This window comes from Anabrus simplex, chromosome 1 (assembly GCF_040414725.1).
Source record: "Anabrus simplex isolate iqAnaSimp1 chromosome 1, ASM4041472v1, whole genome shotgun sequence".
NCBI lineage: Eukaryota > Metazoa > Arthropoda > Insecta > Orthoptera > Tettigoniidae > Anabrus > Anabrus simplex.
This window is the reverse complement of record NC_090265.1, coordinates 1560810814-1560837128: the sequence shown is the minus strand read 5'-3', so window position 1 is coordinate 1560837128 and position 26315 is coordinate 1560810814.

The window sequence follows — 26315 nt, the reverse complement described above, 5'->3', positions numbered from 1 at the left end:
ATGACCTAGATAGTGTTGAATCCTCTGCTTTTGGGGTCACAAGGTTGATTGGTGATGGTCTCAATGTTAGTTGAAATTGCGTACATCATACCAATAGTGCAGCAGGTAAATAGACCTACATATCACATATAGCCTATATCACTTTTTTTTTTTGTGGATCAAATACTTCCCAGTCAATTCGAGCTTCCACAAGAACAAAGGTTTACTCAAAAATTTAGAATCTAAAACTTGAAATCAAACACATCTAAATAACTCTAAAACTACATAATAGATCGTAAAATATCAATCAACATCTCAAAAAAGGAATGCTATAAAAATACACTTCACACATAACTAACTGTTAAAAAAAATCTTAAAGGTAAACGTTAAATACCGGGCAATGCCGGGTACTATGGCTCATTCTGTTGCAAAGAACAGGTACATCAGCTAGTATATGAACAAATAAATAATGTGGACACTATCATGTTTAGTATGCCTGGCCCATGGATGTTTTCTGGAATATTCTGGATGTGTAAGCTTCACTCAGTTTTCTTTTAAGATTTTCTTCTTGTGTTCAGTTATGTTTGAATTTTAACAGAATGATGATATTTGACTAGAGGACCCGTGCTGCTCTGCAGCATTCATTATAAATAGGTCGGATAACTCATCTTGATATGCCTGCTGTAGTCATATTATTTTGCCTGCCGTTTTCAGTGGTTTTATGGACATTTAATAAGAAGCGCGTTACGGTATGCCATAGTTTGTAGTCAGAATTCATCCATTCTGACATCACCATGCTGTCTGTTTGGTAAAAATATATCCATATATTCACTTCTTTTATCCTGCAGTTTTTGATGTAAAGCTTAGTGTTGTGTCATTGAAGGCTATGGTACTTTTAATCCCAGTTCTTCTGTATAGAACTGTTGTCTTGAGAGCTCATAGATTAGTCTCAAAGAAGCATTTCTTACCAGGGAGTGAACTTTTTTAAGATACATGGCCTTCACTCTTTCTAGTGTAGCTAGGTTATCCTTTGATAGGTGTTCCCAGATAATGTCAGAGCTGTATGTCATGATGGGGTCTGTTTGAAAGTAGACTTTTTTTCTTAGCAGCATGCAAGTTATTAGGAACATTCTGCTGTCTTTTTTAGTATATTTAGAAGCTGGGAAGTTTAGATCATTAAAGAGTATCTAGCAGAGAATAGTATTCTTCTGTGGTCAAAGGAAGTGTATGTTCTCTGGCTTGACAAGTAGTATTCGAACATGGCTGCATGCAATGACATTACTAAGGATGAAAATCACATATCAGAATATTAATTATAGTGTTAGTCGCTTAGCAACCTGCTAAGTATAGAATGATTTGCAAGTTAGGGTCAGCCTTCGCCTGCAATTATTGGAGTGATCATTTAATGATTTTATTTTATGATTATTCATAGTTGGCTGAACTTAGAGACATATCAGAGTCTCATGATTCACTGGCAGGTAGTTCGAGAGAGAATAAAATAAAAATGAAGCAAATGGGTCCAATAGAATGAACAGACGGTTTTTCCAAAGCTGTTTTTAGTAAACTCTTTTTTAATATATATGTGATAATACTTTCCTATTGTTTCTGGTTTGTTAAGTTAATAATCCAACAATAGGATTATTAATAATCTGATGCCTACATGGCAGCTGGCTTGCTTTACATTCTGTCACATTTTGATATGGTGTAATAATTTTGTTTTGCTATTTTAATCTGAGCTCAGTAATCATCTTTTAGAGTTTGAAACATTGTGATTTATTATTTTTTAAAATTATATTGTCATTCTCCACGGCATGGAATATCTTGTGTATTTTATTATTATCATGTGGAATATTATGTTTTCCCTTTCGTGGGTTTAGAAATTATTTTCTCTTCTTCCATATAAAGAATACAATATGTATCCCTTTGTTTATCTCTGACTGTATCTTAATTTTATGTGGGAGTTTAATTGATTATTGTTGTGCTCATCTTCTGGAATGTGCATTGTTGATTGTTATAGGGTCTTTTGTGTCTGGTCTAGGCACAGGTCAGACGCATGTCATATGTTTTTGGAATTTTAAATTAATGTGTCATGTCAAGCTTCTTTATTAGATTCGTTTCATTATGTTTGGTGGTTATAAAAATTGTTATGTTTGTTTAGGGATTTTGATAACTCTGATAATTGGTAATGATATATTTCCTGTATTCAAAACTAATAAAATGCAAGTGATGTTAAGATGTATTGTAAATTTCTTCAGTGTTTTGTGTGTTCTGTTATTAACTCTTGGTATGCATTTTTATCATTTTATTTTTATTTAACTTTTATATTTTAATTCAAATTGACTGATTATTTCTTTAGTCTCTGATGGATTCAAAGTATCCCTTTTTAATTATCCTTGCAGCCCAAGCTCAATTCTGTTTTCATGTTTGCTTATTGTTGTTGTTTGAGTCATCAGTCCATAGACTGGTTTGATGCAGCGCTCCATGCCACCCTATCCTGTGCTAACCTTTTCATTTCTACGTAACTATTGCATCCTACATCTGCTCTAATCTGTTTGTCATATTCATACCTTGGTCTACCCCTACCGTTCTTGCCACCTACACTTCCTTCAAAAACCAACTGAACAAGTCCTGGGTGTCTTAAGATGTGTCCTATCATTCTATCTCTTCTTCTCGTCAAATTTAGCCAAATCGATCTCCTCTCACCAATTCGATTCAGTATCTCTTCATTCGTGATTCGATCTATCCATCTCACCTTCAGCATTCTTCTGTAACACCACATTTCAAAAGCTTCTTCTCTTTCTTTCTGAGCTAGTTATCGTCCATGTTTCACTTCCATACAATGCCACGCTCCACATGAAAGTCTTCAAAAACATCTTTCTAATTCAGATATCAATGTTTGAAGTGAGCAAATTTCTTTTCTTAAGAAAGCTCTTCCTTGCTTGTGCTAGTCTGCATTTTATGTCCTCCTTACTTCTGCAATCGTTGGTTATTTTACTACCCAAGTAACAATATTCATCTACTTCCTTTAAGACTTCATTTCCTAATCTAATATTTCCTACATCACCTGCCTTCATTCGACTGCACTCCATTACTTTTGTTTTGGACTTATTTATTTTCATCTTGTACTCCTTACCTAAGACTTCATCCATACCATTCAGCAACTTCTCGAGATCTTCTGCAGTCTCAGATAAAATAACAATATCATCCGCAAATCTCAAGGTTTTGATTTTCTCTCCTTGGACTGTGATTCCCTTTCCAAATTTCTCTTTGATTTCCTTTACTGCCTGTTCTATGTAAACATTGAAAAGGAGAGGGGACAAACTGCAGCCTTGCCTCACTCCTTTCTGGATTGCTGCTTCTTTTTCAAAGCCCTCGATTCTTATCACTGCAGACTGATTTTTATACAGGTTGTAGATAATTCTTCGTTCTCGGTATCTGATCCCTATTATCTTCAGAATCATAAATAGCCTGGTCCAATCAACATTATCGAATGCCTTTTCTAGATCTACGAATGCCATGTACGTTGGCTTGTCCTTCTTGATTCGATCCTCTAAGATCAGACGTAAAGTCGGGATTGCTTCACGTGTTCCTACATTTCTTCTGAAGCCAAATTGATCTACCCCCAACTCAGCTTCAACTTGTTTTTCCATTCTTCTGTAAATAATACGTGTTAAAATTTTGCAGGCATGAGATACTAAACTAATGGTGCGGTAGTTTTCACACCTGTCAGCACCGGCTTTCTTGGGAATAGGTATAACAACATTCTGCCGAAAATCGGATGGGACTTCTCCTGTCTCCTACATCTTGCACACTAAATGAAATAACCTTACCATGCTGGTTTCTCCTAAGGCAGTCAGTAATTCAGAGGGAATATCATCAATTCCAGGTGCCTTGTTCCTATTTAGGTCACTCACAGCTCTGTCAAACTCTGACCTCAAAATTGGGTCTCCCATTTCATCAGCATCAACAGCCCCTTCATGTTCCAGAACGAAATTATCTACATCGTTACCTTGATACAACTGTTGGATATGCTCCTGCCATCTTTCTGCTTTGTCTTCTTTCCCTAGAAGTGGCTTTCCATCTGAGCTCTTAATATTCATGCACCTAGATTTCCTTTCTCCAAAGGTTTCCTTGATTTTCCTGTATGCAGCATCTACCTTTCCCAGGACCATACAGCCTTCGACATCCTTGCACTTCTCCTTCAGCCGTTCTTCCTTAGCTACCTTGTACTTTCTATCCACTTCATTCTTTAATCGCCTGTATTCTTTTCTGCCCTCTTCATTTCTAGCATTCTTGTATTTTCGTCGTTCATCAATCAGGTCCTCCTGAGTTATCCAATGATTCTTAGTTGATCTTTTCTTCCTTCCTAACATTTCTTCAGCAGCCCTACTGACTTCATTTTTCATGACTCTCCACTCTTCCTCTACTGTGTTTCCTTCAGCCTTTTCATTTAGTCCTTGTGCAACATGTTCCTTGAAACAATCCATCACACTCTTTTCTTTCAACTTGTCTAGATCCCATCTTTTTGCATTCTTTCCTTTCTTCAATTTCTTCAACTTCAGATGGCATTTCTTGACCAACAAGTTGTGGTCAGAGTCCACGTCTGCTCCTGGGAAAGTTTTGCAATCCAACACCTGGTTTCTGAATCTCTGCCTAATCATAATGAAGTCTATTTGATACCTTCCAGTGTCTCCAGGTCTCGTCCACGTATACAGCCGTCATTTGTGGTGTTTGAACCAAGTATTGGCGAGGACTAAATTATGGTCAGTGCAGAATTCAACCAGCCGACTTCCTCTTTCATTCCTTTGTCCCAATCCAAATTCTCCTACTGTGCTACCTTCTCTTCCTTGGCCTACCACTGCGTTCCAGTCTCCCATCACAATTAGATTCTCGTCACCTTTGACATATTGTATTAAATCTTCTATCTCCTCATATATTCTTTCAATTTCTTCATCATCCGCTGAACTAGTAGGCATATAGACCTGCACTATTGTGGTGGGCATTGGTTTGGTGTCTATCTTGGCGACAATAATTCTTTCACTATGCTGGTCATAGTAGCTTATCCGCTGCCCTATTTTCTTATTCATTATTAAACCAACTCCTGCATTACCCCTGTTTGATTTCGTGTTGATAATTCGGTAGTCGCCTGACCAAAAATCCTGTTCTTCCTGCCAACGTACTTCACTTATACCAACTACATCTAACTTTAGCCTATCCATCTCCCTTTTCAGATTCTCTAACCTACCACAACGATTCAAACTTCTAACATTCCACGCTCCGACTCGCAGAATGTCAGTATCCATCTTCCTGATGATCGCCCCCTCTCGTGTAGTCCCCACCCGGAGATCCGAATGGGGGACTAGTTTACCTCCGGAATATTTTACCCGGGAGGAAGCCATCATCATTCCATCATTCATACAGAGAGAGCTGCATGTCCTCGGGAGGTGGTTACGGCTGTAGTTTCCCGTTGCTTTCAGCCGTGTAGCAGTATCAACACAGCTAAGCCATGTTGAGTATTATTACAAGGCCGTATCAGTCAATCATCTAGACTGCCGCCCTTGTAACTACCGAAAGGCTGCTACCCCCCTTTCGTTGAACCATTCGTTAGTCTGGTCTCTCAACAGATACCCATCCGATATGGTTGCACCTGCGGCTCGGCTATCTGCATCATTGGGACACGCAAGCCTCCCCACCGCGGCAAGGTCACATGGTTCGTAGAGGAGGGTTTGCTTATTATCATTTATAAAACGCTTGTACTAACAGACCTTTTGCTTTGAATGTTTGCTGTTAATGGTGTTTTGTTGGTAAGTATTGTATGGTACCTTTTTTCTCTGTGGTATAATGGAGGCTACATAAGTTACTAATGTTAAACTCACTTAACAAATATTGGCTGTCTTTGACTTGTACCCAACGGTAATGTAATTTGCTTACAGTATGTAATTTTTCTGTGAACACTTTCATTGTGCTTGCTATGAGCATCACCTCTCTGTAGGTGGTAAACCAGTCTTAAAGTGTTGCTTAAATGCCAGGCCCCCCCTCTCATTAGATACATGCAAAATTCCTAAAAAGATTGCTCTACAGACAGGTATAATGAGTTCCTGACCTGATTGTATTATTACCCTCTTCACAAAATACTTTATCGATATATTCTTATTTTTGTAACTGCCATTACTGAAGGTTCTTTTCGGAGGTGCAGCCACTGTACTGTACATTAGATTGTAAGTGCGTCCTAGATAAGTTTCTTCAGTCTGCTGTAGAGTATGCTGTGGACGTGTTTGATGTCGTAGTTGTCAGCATCTGGCACTTAAATTCTGTTACTGCATGTTGGTTACATTCCACAAGTTCAATTCAGAGGCCAACAGCTAAAATACTGTGCTCATCCAAAATACTTGGGTATTGTGCTGGATCGCTCTTTGACGTATAAAGAACACCTCTGCAGAACATCATCAAGGGTTAAAACACGTAACAACATCCTTCACAAACTCAGTGGCACTAGTTGGGGAGCAAATGCTAATGTCCTCCGAACAACAGCTCTTGCCCTAGTATACCCTGTTGCAGAATATTGTAGCCCTGTATGGATCAACAGCACACACACAGGAAAAGTTGATGTCCAGCTGAATGATACCATGAGGACAGTGTCTGGCACACTCAAATCCACACCACTTAAATGGCTGCCAGTATTAACAAACATGCATCCTCCTCACCTACGAAGGTTAACTGCTCTGAAGAAGGTATGGTTAAAGTGTTCTGCAAATACACTCTTGCCAATTCACCAGAACTGCAACCCTCAGAAGCATGGAAGATTAAAATCTCGACATCCATCATGGCAACTAGGAAAGAGACTGGTTGAATCACAGTACAACATGAATAATGCCTGAAGGGAAGAGTGGGCTGCTTCAAACCCTGACCAGCTAGGATTGATATCTGACCCTTGTAGGAAACTTGCTGGGTTCAACTTGCCAAGAAGTATCTGGGCTTCGTTGAACAGGGTGCGGACCGGTCTTGGAAGATGCAACTTCTGGCTCCACAAGTGGGGAAAAATTTCCAGCCCTCATTGCGACTGTGGTGACGTGGCTCAGACAGTCCACCATGTTGTAATGATGTGTCCACTTCGGAGCTTCCAGGGAGGATACCACGAACTTCATGCGGCAAATGAAGAGGCAGTGAATTGGCTAAATTCTCTGGACATTAAATTATAAGTTAATTACCATCGATTGATCCTTTGTCCGATTGTTGTTTTAATCTACTTTAAGTGTATATAGTTTTAAGTGTGCATATATATAGTTTCTCTGTACCCTCTAAACGCCATACGAAATAAATAACTGCATGTTGGCACTCTTGAGGGTTGATGGAACATATTTGAAACAAGGTTTTAATCAAGCTTCAATTTCAAGAAAAGAATGATGTAAGAGATAATATAAGAAATGAATCACTGTTAAGCTAAGAAGTAAAACAAAACAAAATGCTTCCCTTTCCCCTTTTATCCCCATTTGTGAACCATAGGAAGGTCTTAAAAGTAAGACTATTAGGCAGTACCATACGGCTGATGAAACAGGCACGAGGGAGTTTTTAAAAGGGAACTATGATCAGTGGGAAACAGTAAATAAAATGTAAATAATCTGTGGGATGGGTTTAAAGCAAATGTTAAAGAATGTGGAAACAGGTACATAACTTTAAAGGTGGTAAGGACCCTCTATATTATAACAGAGAAAAAAAGAGACAAAGAAGGAGGTGCAGTTTGGAAAGAAATAGAGTTAGAAATGACTGTGAAAGTAAGGAGAAATTGAAAGAACTTACTAGGAAATTGAATGTAGCAAAGAAGTCAGCTAATGATGGCAAGCATAATTAGCAGTCATACAAATTTTAGTGAAAAATGGAAGGGTATGTATAGTAGTGTTGGATACTGAATGCATGATTCGAAACAGTGTATCAATTCATTCAAGTGTCTGAGTGAATCAATTCACAGGAATGGCGAGCTCATGGCACACAATTCAGCTTACTCCCAGCGGACAGTGCTGAGTGGCGCACTCACGACTAACTAGCAGTACACTGGACGTTGGTGGGGAGCCAAGCTTCCGCTGCAGCGAGACAGTAAATCATGGCACACCGAAAGAATCATGCAGAAGCACGGCTCACTGAGACACAAGATACGCACGGCTCCTTATCGGCACACTGGACACTGACGGAGAGCTGAGCTTCCGCTGCAACGAGACATACAGTGAGCCATGGCACACCAAAAGAATCTTACGCAGTCACGGATCAGTGAGACACAAAACACACACGGTTCATTATCGGTATACTGGACATTGGCGAGGAGCCGAACTTCCTCTGAAGCAATACATACAGAGCCATGGTACACTGAAAGAATCGTATGTGTAACCGCTACTACAGTGGTTACACAAAACAAGCACTAAACACAGTAAAAGGGGGAAGGTAAGAGCAATTACACAATATCAGAAATTACGCGGATCTCCGCCGACCAAAACATACGTAAATATCAGTAGGGCCAACTAGTGGAGAATAAACCAGGAAAGTGGAAACAGGCAGGACCTACCGAGGGTATGGACATGGCTTAGATTGCAGATTCCGAAATAAATCAACCGTGATCCTCAAATTTGAAAAATGTTATTTACAAAAGGATTTTACAAATACATTCTGAAGAAAATCCGCCAACTTGCAACTTACGAACTATACTCTCCGTGATACACATAACTTAGAGGTTCCTTGATAATGTCCTTCTACAAGTTCAAAATTTCAAACCAATAGGTCTATTTACAAATCGAGTTGTACAATGCAATTTACAGTGAAGTAAACGTACTCTCCAAAACTCTAGCGTACATCAAGAGACACTGAACTACCAGAGGCAAACCCCAAGGTAAATATATTAAACTACAATCTACATATTTAGTGAAACAAGAAATGGGAATGCCTCAAAAACAAACAGGCAAGCCCAGCTGAAAAGCTAAGGCGTAATAAATAATTAATTTGACGAATCTAGGTTAGGCTAGGGCAAACTCCTATACGAAATAGCAACCGAACATTACGGAAATTTTAGCCGGAACAGAATTCAAGATTGCTTACCCGAAGGTGGCCCATCCCGGAAGCGAGGCGCCGCACACGACGTAAAACTTCAGACAGACAGACTAAGGCAGACCGGGCCAAGACAAGACAAGACAGACCGAATTATCACGAACGCTGCCTCGCTCTCTATATAAGGGTAAACGCTGGCCTTGGAGTAGCCAATCAGAACGCATGAGTCCGCCTATGCCCACCTAGGTTCACCAATCACAATTACTACTACAGTCACGAACTTTAACTAACATTCTTGAATACACACGCTCGCGAACCTTTCATTTCCAGAACAGTCAGAAAATATATTCTAGAAGACATAACCAACAAAATACAACACACCCTGCTCAAAAATTCATGTAACATTTCTGGATTCTTCTAGTAAGTACAGAACTGAAATCTACTATTTACACATACCATATGTTACAAATATTACACAGTACAGGTTAGGTCATTACAAATAAAACATACTACCACACTTTACAAATAAAGTCTTCAATAAACATTTTCCACTTCCACTACATTGTTCACCTGTGACATCTTCTTCCCCCCGAAAGTCGAGCCACGCTCAACCATTAACATAGTTTCACTGGGGAGAAAGCGATAAAACGTTCTCACACAGTACAGATAGTAAAGATACATTACTCTAACACACACAATTTCTTGAAGTTGACTTTCTAAGCAATCAAAACAAACTGTCGTTACATCAAGGTCCTTTTATTAGCCAAGATTTTACGATTCACCAATAATTTTCAAAAATAATAAAGGTGTTCATAGATCCACCTATTCAATAAATATCACAAAATCTACATGGATAGTCACATTACACTTCAAAACGCCTTCTGACCCTTTCACAGTTGTTTAGACAATTTGTACTCTGTCCACCAAAGGATGTACACACTTTCTTTCTGCCAAATATTAGTCATCCAGGAACCTCTCACTTTGTTGCTAAACAGCGTTCAAAGCCTCCTTATAGGCGAGATTACGGGCTAAGTATTTTGCACTACTTTTCCACACCAGTTACAGCACAGCTAGGCCACAGGTTCTCGCTGATGATGCGGCTGCCGACACGGCCGTTTGCCGCCAGCCTCCATTCACTTCAGTCCGACCCAGGTAGCTATGTAATTGCATCCCAGTGGTATCTTGCACCAGATAAGCAGATGGGTGAGACACTGTCCAGACCGACAGCCTCCACTAGGACGTTCGTCACAGGCTCGTGGTGCGGCATGGTAGCGCCCAAGGCACAGAATGTGCCTCTTAACTTGGCACTTCAGGTTGCCGTCAGAAGAAGCTGGTTACTGCAGCCACTGTAACATAAACAAACCGCAGCAGACAGGAGAATACCAAAGAGAACATTCATGGATACAGAGACTGGAAAGAGGCCTAGGGGATGTCCTAGAATGAGATGGAGGAGCTCTGTTGTGGACTGTATTGCAAATAGAGGAATCAATAGCAATAAAGTACTATAAGAGTAATGGCGGAAAGATCGAGTAAGGTGGAGGGCTTTGGTACACTACCCTACCCAGAGAGAATCTGAAGAAGAAGAAGAAGAAGAAGAAGAAGAAGACGAAGAAGAAGAAGAAGAAGACCCTGATCTTCACCCTAAGGATGTTAATGGATCAGCACTGGAAGGAGGGAAAGGCCTAATGAACAGTGTTTTGGGTAATTCAAGTGAACTCATAATAGATCCCAGAGAATCATTGGACAGGTGGAGGGAATATTTTGAAAATCTTCTCAGCATAAAAGGAAATCATCCAGTTGACGTCGCAAACAACCAAGCTAATTGGGAGGGAGGAGGACAATCACATTGGTGAAATTATGCTTGATGAAGCGGAAAGGACAGTACACAAACTCCAGTGTCATAAAGCAACAGGAATAGACTAAATTAGACCTGAAATGGTGAAATATAGTGGGAAGGCAGTGATGAAATGGCTTCATTGAGTAATAAGATTAACATTGTGGGTTAGTAAGGTACATTCTGATTAGACAAAAGCAGTAATTGCATCAATCTATAACCAAGGGAACAGGAAGGATTGCAACAACTATCAAGGTATCTCATTGATCAGTATACCAGGCAAAGTGTTCACTGACATCTTGGAAGGGAGGGTGCGATCGAGTTGGATGGAAACCATTGTGGTTTCAGACCACAGAGGGCCTGTCAGGATAAGGTTTTCAGTATGCACCAGGTAATTGAAAAATGCTGCGAGAGGAATAGACAGTTATATTTATGTTTCATAGATCTAGAGAAAGCACATGGGAGAATACCGAGGGAAAAGATGTTCCCCGTACTGGGGGACTATGGGATTAAGGGTAGATTATTAAAAATCAATCAAAGGCATTCATGTTGACGATTGGGCTACAGTGAGAATTGACAGCAGAATGAGTTCTTGGCTCAAGGTTCTTGTAGGGGTTAGACAAGGCTGTAATCTTTCACCTTTTTTGTTCATAATATAGGTATAAAGTAGCTGGGAGGGATCCAGTTAGGTGGAAATGTAGTAAGCAGTCTGGCCTATGCTGACAACTTGGTCTTAATGGCAGATTTTGCCAAAAGCCTGCAGTCTAATACCTTGGAACTTGAAAATAGGTGCAATGAGTACGATATGAAAATTAGCCTTTCAAAGACTAAATTGATATCAGTAGGTAAGAAACCCAAGAGAATGGAATGTCAGATTGGAGATGCAAAGCTAGAACAGGCAGATAATGTGTTCTCCCAGGATGGTAGTATTGTGAGATTGAATCAAGGTGCAGTAAAGCTAATGCAGTTAGCTCGCAGTTGCCATCAACAGTATTCTGTAAGAAGGAAGTCAGCTTCTATTTTCAGACCAATTTTGCTGTACGTGAGTGAAAGCTGGGTGGACTCAGGATATCTTACGCATAAGTTAGAAGTAACAGACGTGAAAGTAGCGACATGGTACAAATAGGTGGGAGGGTACTCAGAATGAAGAGTTAAAGGCTAAGTTAGGAATGAACTCAATGGATGAAGCTGTACGCATAAACTGGCTTCTGTGGTAGGGTCATGTGAGGTGAATGGAGGAGGATAGGTTACCCAGGAGAATAATGGACTCTGTTATGGAGGTTAAGAGGAGTAGAGGAAGACCAAGACGACAGTGGTTAGACTCATTTTCTAACGATTTAAAGATACGAGTATAGAACTAAACGAGGCCACAGAACTAGTTATAAATAGAGGATTGTGGTTGCGTTTAGTAAATTCACAGAGGCTTACAGACAACATACTGAGTGAGTTGGCCATGCGGTTAGGGGCGCACAGCTGTGAGCTCGCATCTGGGAGATAGTGGGCTCGAGCCCCACTGTTGGCAGCCCTGAAGATGGTTTTCCATGCTTTCCCATTTTCACACCATGCAAATGCTGGGGCTGTACCTTAATTGAGGCCATGACCACTTCCTTCCCATTCCTAGGCCTTTCCTGTCGTATCATCGCCATAAGACCTGTCTGTTGTCGGTGCGACATAAAGCAGAAAAGAAAAAGACCGAATGCTGATATTTAAAGTCAAGATTTTCATGTTTGGTCCGTATTGAATCGAGATTACAAAACAATAAGTTAAATTGTACAAGATCCACCTTTTCAATACAAGATATGTTGTTGGTTAAAATTACAACCTCATTTATTTATGGTACCGGTTTCAACATCCATGGACGTCATCATCAGCCAATTAGGATCATTATACAGAGATACACATTCAAGTTAAAACACACAACAATTGACCCTCATAATTAAAACTGTCTATAACAAGTTAAAATACAAAGCATATTTATGCTAAATGTCCAGGTTTGAATATGTAATTAGTACAAGTTTGACAACTTGTTAGTCACGAAGCGACCATTGCCTTAATTAAGGTACAGCCCCAGCATTGCGAGTGGATCTAGTGGCTGGAACTGAGTGTTGAAGATGTTAAAATATTCTCGATCCAATGCGAGCCTGTAGTATGAAAGATAAAAATGAGTTAAACTCGGATAGTGGAAATGGGGCAAGAAAGTAAAACTTTATGAAGAGACTCACCTCGGTTGACTGGTTTTGTGTGCTGCAGAGTTGAGTTGAAGAGGAACTGGCAAGGCAGTCGCGTGGACTGACTGGGGAAGGAAGGAGTGAGGGAGGAGTGTGTTAGGAAGAAGGAGGAGGAGGGGGAGGGGCGATAGACGGGGTGGGATCAGGAGGTTTTCGAGGTAGTAGGGGATATTGTGTCAAAGAGTTACTTCCTATCTGAAAGACTGAGCTATTTTCTGGAACTTTGAACATATTAAACACTACAATGAGAACATCAAACAGATTTTTTGGTTTCTCAGAGATGTAATTTAAATTAAAGTTTGAATTAAAGAATTAGTCTAAGAGAATGTAGTAGCTTTCGGTAGTATCTAAAAGTGGGCCCTTGCTAAGCGTATCAAGGATCTCAATATCCTGGTCTATTCTGTAAAATTTATGCTTAGTGTCGTGTATATGCTGGCCTACCGCAGAAAATCTATTATACCTAATTGCATTTGTATGTTCCGTGTACCTGATTTTTATACTCTGGCCAGTTTGCCCAATATAAGAGCTGCTGCAGTCATTGCATCGAAATCTGTATACACCTGATTTTGGGAAAAGGTTAGAACTATTTATCATGTTGGAATTGTGTAGAATGTCCGAATATCTGTTGTTAGTTCTGAAAGAGATGTTAACATTGTGCTTCTTAAATATATTGGTGACGTTATATATGGTTTTATCAAAAGTGAAAGTCGAAAACAATTTTGGTTTTGATTTATCCTTTATTAAATTTGATTTTGAGCGATGCTTAAATTTGTTGATCATGCGTTCAATAAAAGTGTTGTTATAACTATTGAACTTGGCAATAGCACAAATGATATTCAGTTCCCTACTCAGATCCCTTTCAGAGATGTGGACTTTAAATGCGTGGTCCACTGAGCTGTTGTAAGTGGCGCGTTTTTTAGCCTGAGGATGCATTGAGTCTTGTTTTATTGTCGTTGCTGTTTGGGTGGGTTTTCTGAAAATTCTATATAAGAAAGAAGAGGAAAGTCTGGTGATTGTTAAATCTAAAAAATTGATGGAGCTATTCATTTCTGATTCTAATGTAAAGTTAATATAAGGATCAATGTTATTGAGATGTATTAGCATCATCGGTGCATCGGTAGAGCGTTCATCTAAGATGATAAATGTGTCATCCACATATCTGGCCCACATCTGAATATTGTTAAATATCACATCATTATCGATTTCCGTGTGTTCCAAGTAATCCAGGTATATTTCGGCCAAAATGTCAGAGGCCGGTGATCCCATAGCCAAACCGTTCTGTTTATAAATTACATTATCAAAGATGAAATAGTTATTGTCAACTAACAATTTTAAAGTAGACATAAAATCAGATATTTCTAGTTTACTTAAAAGAGTACTGGAATTTAAATTCTTCTTGATAATAGAAGAAAGCTTCCCGGTTTTTATACTAGGATACATATTAACTATGTCAAATGAGTGTAAAGTGTGGTAAGGTTGGAGTTTGAAACTGTCTAGTTTCTTAATCAACTCAAGTTTATTCTTAGTGGATTTGTTCGAAAGGAACATATGATGTTTTTTAAGGAATTGTTGTATAAAATGGGACAGCATATATAAAGGACTTGGCCTATAATTTACAATGGGGCATATTGGGACACCGGTCTTATGGATTTTTGGCAGTACCTTCACGGTCGGTAAACCTGGATTCATGCTGATAAGTTTTTGTTCTACAGTTCCGGCCACAAGATTCACTCACTCCAGTATAATACGACATAACATCGTATTTTACGAAGATGGTTTTCATATGTATTATCTATTGACTTAGTATCATTTTTTATGCTCACAGAGGATCACCATCCACTCTTTAAACGCATTCAACATTCCTGCATCACACTCAGCATACATTTCTCTACATATGTTGGCTGCCAATTCAGCACAAAACATCCAAATCTATAAATTTTAAGATTGTCAAAGACTTCGAACTTATTTTTCTGCGAGGCCTCTCAGCTTCAGTTTTTTTATATTTTATTTGTGACTAATAAGTTGTCAAACTTATACTAATTACATATTCAGACCTGGACATTTAGCATAAATATGCTTTGTATTTTAACTTATCATAGACAGTTTTAATTATGAGGGTCAATTTTTGTGTTTTTTAACTTTAATGTGTATCTCTGTATAATGACCCTAATTGGCTGATGATGACGTCCATGGATGTTGAAACCGATACAATAAATAAATGAGGTTGTAATTTTAACCAACAACACATCTTGTATTGAAAAGGTGGATCTTGTACAATTTAACTTATTGTTTTGAATGCTGATAGGCATAACAGTCTATAATGAAGATTTATGTGACCGAGCTTGATAGCTGCAGTCGCTTAAGTGCGGCCAGTATCCAGTATTCGCGAGATAGCAGGTTCAAACCCCACTGTCGGCAGCCCTGAAAATGGTTTTCCGTGGTTTCCCATTTTCACACAAGGTAAATGCTGGGGCTGTACCTTAATTAAGGCCACGGGTGCTTCCTTCCCACTCCTAGCCCTTTCCTGTCCCATCATCGCCATAAGACCTATCTGTGTCAGTGCGACATAAAGCAAGTAGAAAAAAAAAGAAGATGTATGCAAGTAAATTATGAGTAAAAGTAACATTTTTTTTTAAAGTAACAAACACAAGTTTAAATTAATACAGGGTAATCATTACAAGTAATTCAATTACTTTAACTCAGTTACTTTCCAACTTTGTAAATTATAAACATAATGCAGATGAAAATAATAGTTAATTACATTACTTTTACTCAGTTACTTTCCAACTTTGTAACTTATAAACATAATGCAGATGAAAATAATAGTAGCAATAAAAAATATTACAGTAACAGCAGCTTTAAAACTTCTTTTTTTAAAGATGGAAACATGTTTTGTAGATAGTAATATGTTAAATCCAGTTGCTTTCGGAAGGGAAAGTAGGGTGTAAGAATGGTAGAAGAAGATAAAAACATGAATATGACCTAACAGACTAAAGTTGATGTAGGATGGAAAGGTAATGTAGAGATGAAGAAGTTAGCTGAGGATAGAGTAGCATGGAGGACTAAATCAAAAGTCTATGATCCAGGAAAACAACCGTGACAACAATGAGAAATAGTCGAGAAAACAAACAAGAAGACTGCTGTTTTATATAACTGTTGTCTTTTGATAGCTCTCCCCTGTGGATCAATGTATTTTTATAGAACCTGAAAGTGATGTTTTCAAACGATATAATGCAAGATTCCACAAAAGATTTACAAATGCTCTACGATGCGAGGAGATTAAATTAAAAAAACTGAATCAAGATGTAGATGAGAGATTGAACCTTGCTTATGGGGAACTACTTTTGCAGATGAAAAAGATAGATGATGTTATCAGAGAAACCCTGCAAATATTGGATATTCACTGAGCTCGTATATTTCCTAATAAGGCAAAATTATTCTCTGTAGAATGTGGAAGTATTTGTGTTCCCCTTATCTCTGTAAAAATGTTACAGTTAACTGTGTGGTGTTCTAATTCAAGCAGATTTGTTCTATAATTCTCACAGGAAAATTTTGTATTTTTGTAGAACCTGAAAGTAATGTACTCAAATGATATAATGCAAACTCGGCAGGGTTAGTTGAATTTTTGAAGGGCAACTGCCATCTAGGAGGTCTAGAGTAAAATGGAATGTAAAAATTGACAAGTAGGCAGCCAGATGACGTCAAATTAAAATGGTTGCATCATATCATCATCATCATCATCATCATCATCATCATCATCATCATCATCATCATCATTATTATTAAAGCAGCTGCAATTTTTCATAAAAAACCAGTTCTTGGGTGTAACATCTCATTTTTAAAAGCCAGAGTTTAAGGTGTTTTTAGCTAAATTCACTGAACTCGTATATTTCCTAAGAAGGCAAAATTATTCTCTATAGAATGTGGAAGTATTTGCATTCCCCTTATATCTGTAAACATGTTACTGTTAACTATGTGGTATTCTAATTCAAGCAGATTTGTTCTATTATTCTCACTGGAAAATTTTGTATTTTTGTAGAACCTGAAAGTGATGTTCTCAAACGATATAATGCAAGATTCCAGAAAAGATTCGCAAATGCTCTACGACGAGAGGAGATTAAATTCAAAAAACTGCATGAAGAAGTAGATGAGAGATTGAACCTTGCTTATGGGGAACTACTTTTGCAGATGAAAATGATAGATGATGTTATCAGAGAAACCCTGCAAATATTGGATATCCCTGAGGTTTGCCAATACATTTATAATAAGTAAATACTTTTCTGACACCTACATGGAATCATTCATCAAATTCATTTTTACAGTTCTTTTGATAAGTAGGATTGTCAAGAAGATGTTAGTAGTTTCTTAGAATAAATAGTGATATATCTTTCGTGCCACGATATATGTTTGAAGTTTTAGAAACAGAGACAGTATTAACTGTAGAGGGTTTGAAATGAATAGGCCTACATCAAGATATATCAGAAAATAGTATTTTAATTTTTTAATAATCGTTTTCTTCTGGTAACTGTTGAAAATTGAATCATTGACTTGTACTATAAGGACTCAAGTTGCTTTACGTTGCACTGACACAGATAGGTCTTACGGCAACGATGGGACAGGAAGGGGCTAGGAGTGGAAAGGAAGCAGCCGTGGCCTTAATTAAGGTACAGCCCCAGCATTTTCCTGGTGAGAAAATGGGAAACCACCGAAAACCATCTTCAGGGCTACCGACAGTGGAGTTTGAACCCACTATCTTCCGAATACTGGACATTGGCCGCACTTAAGCGACTGCAGCTATCGAGCTCAGTACTATAAGGACCCAATATAACATGACTTATACACAAGGTAAGTATACATGGTCAGTTTTAAGTCCACCAAAAAACTTCAGGGTGTGATTTCTAACTGAAAATGGAGCACAAAATTTCATATCACCTTTTGTCTGGAAATACATAGTTTCCACGGTAGATGGCACTAATGACATTCTCTCATAACTTGTTGTGTGTGTTTTGTGAGTTGCAGATAGTGTGATTCAAGCATCATAAAAGCACAATGGTCCATTATTCATTCCAAGAACAAGTTGAGATGGTGTTCGTGTATGGCCAAGCAGGTAGAAACAGTCAGAGGCAGCACGGATGTACCAAGCCACATAACCTGACGGACAGCACCATCCGCATTTTATTTAACATTTGGAGCCATTTTGCAACATTTGTGTGAGCAGGAAGCCTTTGTGAAAGAAGAATGTGCAGGGAAGTCACAGACTATACATACACAAGATGTGGAGGAAAATGTTCTCATGATTTTGAGAACAACCCTGGTACAAGCTCCAGGCAGCGCCCGCCAACATGGTGTAAGCCAAAGGACGGTTATCTGTATCTTACATAACAACCGCTATTAAGACTATCACCTCCACCATGTACAGGGATTATTACCTGTGGATTTTCTTCCCCGGGAAAGTTTCTGTCACTGATTTCTGCAACAGACCATCACCATTATGGGATTTCTGTCTTCAGTCCTCTTCATCGATGAGGCTACCTTTGGTAGAGATGGCATAAGTAACCTACATAATCGTCATCTGTGGGTTACAGAAAATCCTCATGCAATAGTAGAAGCATCTCATTAGCAGCAGTTCCACATCAATGTTTGGGCAGGGATAATTGGTGACTGCCTACTTTGACCAGTTCTTCTTCCAGAATGCCTGAACAGAGAAACATATCTGGACTTACTGCAAAACACTCTGCCTTCATTGCTGGAGAATGTGCCTTTGGCAATACGACAGGCAATGTGGCTGCAGCACGATGATTACTGTTCGCCGACACCTGAACAACATCTTCCCCAGATGTTGGCTAGGACGGGGAGGGCTTGTTGCATGGTCTACTCGATCACCAGACTTAAACCCCCTGGATTTTTATTTGTGGGAGCATTTGAAATTCATTGTGTATGGTGAGACTGTTCCTGATGTGATGTAGCCTGTGACACTATTCGGACACAGGCTGGAACATTGGAACGAGTGAGGTAATCCTTGATGGGACATCTGAACATGTGCATTGCATCCTATGATGGCCCCTTTGTACTCTGTTGTGACATGGATGAGACTAATAGTTATAAATTTCATTTTGTTCCATATTGAAGCGAGATTACAGTAAAATAAAGGTTTCAAAAGGTCCATTTATTCAATACAATAATGTTTTATTGTGAACAATTACGTGTCATAAGGGTACTAGTTTTGGCACCTGTAATGTGCCATCATCAGCCCTAGAGGCAAATTGAACAATTATATGCACATACCTAAAACAACCTAAAACACATTTTAAAACACATTACTAGCATTTGTGATGGTACATGAAATGAGTTAAAATTATGGCAGGCACAATTTGAAATGAAATGCTGTGGTATAAAATTCTTATAGTGACTCCATCATAAATTTTATGTAATATTGTGTAGTCCAGCCTCTGTATGCCCAGGTTAAGTGAAATCTTCAATATTTATGTTGTCTATATGAGTTGGATGCCTTTGCTGGTGAGATGTAGTGTTTACAGTCTTCTGGTATGGGCTATATCAAATTTGTTCCTTTCATTGACCTGTCTCAGTCTCATCCTTGGCTTTGACAATATGAAAGTGACTGAGGTATGAGTGATGCTAGTAATACCATTCCTTATGGAGCCAGTCCCTGTTATGAATGGTGTGAAAATATCACTCATAGGGTCGGTTGGTGCATGTATTTCAGTGGACTTGGCAGACTGATATGTAATAGCAACGGCTGGCTCAGTGAGGAAAGCAAAGGGAAACTACCTCACTCCTCATTTCAGTGACACCTAGGCTATTTATGACAGCTGTTGGCGGAGCTGCAGAGGATCAAACCAGCCTTCGGGCTGAATAACCTACACACACACACATGAGTTGGCACTTGTTCACTTAAATTAGGTGATTCCAAAGAAGTTGAATTGGTCTTATGGAGATCGTAGCATGACCTGAGATTCAGATTCCCACTTTAATTTGAAACCTTGAGCAGCATGTTTAACATGTGTGTTGGACTGACGGAAGGAGCCGGACAAGTGAACAAGTGCAAACTCATATAGACGACATAAATATTGTAGAATTCACTTAAGCCTCTTGGAGCCAGGAGGTAGTGCGAGGTGGCCTAGGGAGCGATGTTAAGTGAACAGGGAACTGGAAATCAAGTTAGTGCTCAACTGTAGAAGCATTGTAAACAAAGGAATCGAATTAAGTAATTTAATAGATATATACTTACCAGATATTGTAATAAGAGTTGAATCATGGCTGAGAAATGATATAATGGATGCAGAAATATTCTCACGGAACTGCAGTGTGTATCATAGAGATAGGATAGGAATGGTAACAGGGGGAGTATTCATTCTGGTGAAGAAGAATTTGTAAGCTACGAAAAAAGGATGAAAAACATGAAATTCTGGGTGTAAGGCTCTTCTCTAAAGATAATAGGCAACTTGATGTCCTTGGAGTGTACAGACTGGGAAAGGGTAGCGCTGATGCTGATTCAGAATTATTTGATAAGATAATCAGCTATGTTGGAAATGACATGGAAAGAAATCTGATAGTAGCAGGTGATCTCAATTTACCAAATGTCAATTGGGAAAGTAATGCGAACGACAGGAAGCATGACCAACAAATGGCAAATAAGTTAATATGGGAAGGGCAGCTGATTCAGAAAGTGATGGAACCAACTAGAGGGAAGAATATTTTGGATGTGGTGCTGATAAAACCAGATGAGCTCTATAGAGAAACCGAAGTAATAGATGGTATTAGTGATCACAAAGCTGTTTTTGTCGTAGTTAAAAAATAAATGTGAAAGAAAGGAAGGTATTAAAATTAGGACTATTAGGCAGTACCATATGGCTGATAAAACAGGCATGAGGGAGTTTAAAAAAAAGTAACTATGATCGCTGGAAAATGGTAAATAAAAATGTAAACAGACTCTGGGATGGGTTTAAAGAAATTGTTGAGGAATGTGAAAATAGGTTTGTTCCTTTAAAGGTGATAAGAAATGGTAAGGATCTACTATATTATAACAGAGAAATAAAGAGACTAAGAAGGAGGTGCAGACTGGAAAGAAATAGAGTTAGAAATGATTATGGAAGTAAGGAGAAATTGAAGGAACTTACTAGGAAATTGAATCTAGCAAAGAAGTCAGCTAAGGATAACGTGATGGCAAGCATAATTGGTGGTCATACAAATTTTAGTGAAAAGTGGAAGCGTATGTATAGGTACTTTAAGGCAGAAACAGGTTCAAAGAAGGACATTCCAGGAATCATTAATGAACAAGGGGAGTGTGTATGCAAGGATCTTCAAAAGGCAGAAGTATTCAGTCAGCAGTATGTAAAGATTTTTGGTTACAAAGATAATGTCCAGATAGGGGATGTGAGTAATACTAAAGAAGTATTAAAATTTACCTATGATAACAATGACATTTACACTAAGATAGAAAAGTTGAAAACTAGAAAAGCAGCTGGGATTGATCAGATTTCTGGGGATATACTAAAGACAATGGGTTGGGATATAGTACCATATCTGAGGTACTTATTTGATTATTGTTTGGTTGAAGGAGCTATACCAAATGAATGGAGTGTTGCTATAGTAGCCCCTGTGTATAAAGGAAAGGGTGATAGACATGAAGCTAAAAATTACAGGCCAGTCAGTTTGACATGCATTATATGTAAGCTTTGGGAAAGCATTCTTTCTGATTATATTAGACATGTTTGTGAAATTAATAACTGGTTTGACAGAAGGCAGTTAGGGTTTAGGAAAGGTTATTCAACTGAAGCTCAGCTTGTAGAATTTCAGCAAGATATAGCAGATATCCTGGATTCAGGAGGCCAAATGGACTGTATTGCGATTGACCTATCTAAGGCATTTGATGGGGTAGATCATGGAAGACTACTGGCAAAAATGAGTGCAGTTGGACTAGAAAAAAGAGTGGCTGAATGGGTGGCTATATTTCTAGAAAACAGAACTCAGAGAATCAGAGTAGGCGAAGCTTTACCTGACCTTGTAATAATTAAGAGGGGAATTCCTCAAGGCAGTATTATTGGACCTTTATGTTTCCTTATATATATCAATGACTAGCAAAAGTACCCATTCTTCGTATGGGTTATCAGAAACTGGCTTTAGTTACTCATACTATCGGTGTGAGTGATTTCATTAGATATTTATATCACTGGTGTATTTACTTAAGTATGTAGAAATTATTTGTCATGTTAGGAATTATAGTGTATCTTCTTCTTCTTTTCTGAATATTAGTTCATAATTTGCGTCGACCTCTAAGATCTTATGCTACCATGTTTTTCCTTCATTCCCACCTAGGTATACCTGCTTCCTTCACAAAGCTGCAGATTTAGTATAAGTATACTTCCGCTAGATAGGACCACAAATAAAATATTATTGAATGTATTTGTTTGATCCGACATTTCGTAACTATTACAAATGATCAAGGAAATACGCGATGCATAAGAGGAACTACTATAATTATCGAAAATTATAATTCTCAGGGCTTGTCACTCATGTCGCACATCATATAATGAATCCGAGTATAAATGTTGAGAAATTTTTTTCAAGTCATCGTGTACAGTATATAGGTTGTTTTCATGATCGTAAAAGTGGACCAAAATGTCGGCACTAATAACATCAGTGATCCTACTACTCCATGTTTTGATAGAAAATACTTTAAACTATAGGTAACAGACTCCGCAAAATGCTGAAACCTAAGGCAGTACATAAAAACGGAGGTCCGTCGGCAACCGCTGGTCGCTGTTCTACGGAGACCTCCGGGGCTATTATTTTTATACTTCACTCCCTTTCCATCCCCACCCGAAGGAGTGCTATGAGCATCTTAGACAACAGTTTATTTTTTCCAGGTAGTAAGTCATATGTGTATCAGTTTTGGTTGGCTATGCCCAAACGTACATGCATAATCTAGCTGCTGTAGAATCCTGGGGCTGACATTGCCATGGTTACAGTTTTTCGTTTCTTTATTCGATTCCTAGAGCAGGGGTAGTGTGGTTCCAATATCTCCTTAACGGTTGGTTTTAGGGCCTTAAAATATGGTTTTCGGGTCCGAAGGGTTTACCGAGTTTTGTTCTTTGGGTCAAAGGGCTTAAAAAGAGCTTTGTTTTGTCTTTGTACGACAAATTTGATTTCGCCTGTATTAGCCTATTATTTTAATATTTTTATATCTCCCCCGTCACTCCGCTCAAATTGTTTTGAAAATAAAATGCAACCCATGTTTCTCACTGGTAATGTATCTTTCTATAGGTGAAGTAATTTTTAAAACTGGTTCAGTAGTTTTTGAGTCTATCCGTTACAAACAAATATACAAAGTTTTCCTCTTTGTAATATTAATATAGAAGTGTAGATTACATCCCTATACATACGGTTGCCCTCAGGAGGGGCATCCAGCCGTAAAACAGGGTCAAATCCACATGTGCAACACAGTTTGCACCCACAACCCCACAGGTGTGGGTAAAGCAATAGAAGAAGAAGATACTCATTTTAAAAATTCACCCGCTTTTTATTCTTTCACCCCCTTAATTGGATTTTTCGAAAAGAGCGTGTTCATTTTTAAAGGAGATTCCAAGTACCAATTTTAAAATCTGTAACATCTTCATTTTTTGAGATATATGTATCCTCATATAAATAATTCAACTCCTTCCTCACTTCTTTACACCCTCCCCCCACCCCCACCCCCTAAGTGGATTTTCTGAAAACGAGTATTTGTGTTCTTTTATTTTTAAAAGGGATTCCAAATATCAATCTTCATGTCTGTAACATGTTAGGTTTTTGTGATTTATTGTAGATAATTTCGCTGCTGTAGAATCCTGGAGCTGACGTTGCCATGGTTACGGCAGTTCATTACTTTATTCGATTCCTAGAGCAGGGGTAGTGTGGCGCCAATATCTCCGTAACAGTTGGTTTTACGGCCTTAAAACATAGTTTTCGGGCCCATAGGGCTTACCGAGTTTTGTTCTTTATGTCAAGAGGATTAAATTGAGCTTTGTCTCGTCCTTATACGACAAATTTGATATTTTGCCTATATTAGCCCATTATTTTTATATCTCCCCACCCCGTGTCCCCAACCTCAAATTGTTTTGAAAATAAAATAAAGCCCATGTTACTCACTCGCAATGTAGCTTTCTATAGGTGAAGTAATTTTTAAAATCGGTTCAGTAGTTTTTGAGCCTATTCGTTACAAACAAACAAATTTTTCCTCTTTATAATATTAGTATAGATAAGTGTAAAGAAGTGGAATCAGAGATAAGGCTGTTTGCAGATGTTGTTATTCTGTACAGAGTTACAAGATTGTGAGTGGCTGTAGGGTGACCTCGAAAGTGTTGTGAGATGGACGGTGGGCAATGGTATGATGATAAATGGGGTTAAAAGTCAGGTTGTGAGTTTCACAAATAGGAAAAGTCCTCTCAGTTTTAATTACTGCGTTGATGGGGGTGAAAGTTCCTTTTGGGGATCATTGTAAGTACCTAGGTGTTAATATAAGAAAAGACCTTCATTGGGGTAATCACATAAATATGATTGTTAATGAAGGGTACAAATATTTGCACATGGTTATGGGGGTATTTAGGGGTTGTAGTAAGGATGTAAAGGAGAGGGCTTATAAGTCTCTGGTAAGACCCCAACTAGAGTATGGTTCCAGTGTATGGGACCTTCATCAGTAGAACTGGAAAAAATCCAAAGAAAAGCAGCTCGATTTGTTCTGGGTGATTTCTGACAAAAGAGTAGCATTACAAAAATGTTGCAAAAATTGGGCTGTGAAGATTTGGGAGAAAGGAGATGAGCTGCTCGATTAAGCGGTATGTTCCGAGCTGTCAGAGGGGAGATGGCATGGGAGGACATCAGTAGACGAATAAGTTTGAGTGGTGTCTTTAAAAATAGGAAAGATCACAATATGAAGATAAAGTTGGAATTCAAGAGGACAAATTGGGGCAAATATTCGTTTATAGGAAGGGGAGTTAGGGATTGGAATAACTTACCAAGGGAAATGTTCAATAATTTTCCAATTTTTTTGCGTTCGTTTAAGAAAATGCTAGGAAAACAATAGATAGGGAATCTGCCACCTGGGCGACTGCCCTAAATGCAGATCAGTAGTGATTGATTGATTGAGCATGCACCCTTTAAATTGCCAAAGCCAATCAGGCCGGCCTTTAAAAATCCAGTCAGTAGTTGCCAGAGCCGATTATATTGGCGGGCTTTAAATTCTGTGATGTGCATACTTTTGTGCCAACCTATAGTAAAGGGGCTACAAGTTATTGTGTACCTGACCTTGCCTTGGCAGTTCTAAGAGGGTCTTCTAGCTTTCACAAGAGTCGTTTCCTGTTTTTAGAAATACCGCTAACCAGTTAGTAAGAGATTGCTCCTTGCAGTGAGTGGATTTGTGACAGTAAAATGGCAAGTGGTTCATGTGATAGTTTCTCAGCAGGTATGACTTATTTCCTTTAATTCCATGTGAAACATGGGGCCTCGACGAAATTTCTCCAGCTTGTTCTATCTGCCGCCAATGCTTTCACCTCCCTCCATGTCTTGTTAACTCTGGCAATCTCCTTATCTATGGTTTTCTTCCAGGTTATCCTTGGTCTGCCTCGGGGTCTGCCTCGCCTGCGACTGCCTTGTGGATTCCAACTCAATGCCTGCCTTGTGATACTCTCTTGTGGTCTTCTCAGGGTGTGCCCAATCCATCTCCATTTTTCCCTTTTTTTAAAATATTTTATTTTACTTTTTTTTTTTTTTCCTGCTAGGGGTTTTACGTCACACCAACACAGATAGGTCTTATGGCGACGAATCTCAATTTTCTTCTCATTATCTGTTCCTGTATGGGACTTTGAGTTGTGGCCTCCCAAAGGTCCTTGTTTGAGATAGTTTTTGGCCACCATATTCTCATAATGTACCTCAAACACCGATTTATAAAAGTCTGTAACCTTGTGGTAATGTCTTTGGTCACTTTCCAGGTCTCACTTCCATACAGTAACACAGATTTAACATTGGAGTTGAATATCCTTAGCTTCATTTTTATACGAATGTGAGGGGATCTCCATATTGGTTGTAACTGTGCAAAAGTTCCTTTGGCTTTATTTATACAACTCACCACATCTCTAAACGCACCTCCATCCTGGCTCACCATGCTTCCTAAGTAGCAAAATTCCTCTACCCTTTCTATATCCATTCCATCTAGAGTCAAGTTGCAATTGTTACGATGGTTTATGCGC